We start from the raw sequence: 654 nt of genomic DNA, 5'->3' as shown, positions 1-654 counted from the left end.
ACACTATGGAGGAGAACCACATACACTATGGAGGAGAACCACATACACTATGGAGGAGAACCACAGAGAATCACAGACACACTGTGGAAATCACAATATGTTATACTGTAGTTATCTACACAAATCACAATGCGTTATACTGTAGTTATATACACAAATCCCACCTCGTTATACTGTAGTTATCTACACATCACACCACGTTATACTGTAGTTATCTACACAAATCACAATGTGTTATACTGTATAAAACACATTGTGATTTTGTGGAGTAATAACAGTATACAGACGTGGTGTGATATGTCTGTATGATAATACAGAACCACAGTATTGTTAGATCAAAACGATCGGTGTGATTTGTGGTGTAGTTCATTACTAACGTCACTAGCCCAGGGTTATGAAAACGCATTTGTTGATTTGTGTATTATACTTCACATGTGGTAATTGCGTACAATTCCTTTCTCCTTCCACAGTGTGGATGTCTCCTTGTCCTCTCTCTGTCCGTAGTCTCGTCCTCTGCATTCCGATCACTCGCTGTGTCTCCTCCCATAAGTGATATGAATGATTCTAATCCATTCGCTTGGGTGATAACTTCAGTTTGCATGCTGGCTCTCTCTCCATAGTGTAAATGACGAGCTTGTGTTCTGGCTCCACTCA

This window comes from Salvelinus sp. IW2-2015, linkage group LG22 (assembly GCF_002910315.2).
Source record: "Salvelinus sp. IW2-2015 linkage group LG22, ASM291031v2, whole genome shotgun sequence".
Classification (NCBI taxonomy): domain Eukaryota; kingdom Metazoa; phylum Chordata; class Actinopteri; order Salmoniformes; family Salmonidae; genus Salvelinus; species Salvelinus sp. IW2-2015.
This window is presented reverse-complemented; position numbering follows the sequence as displayed.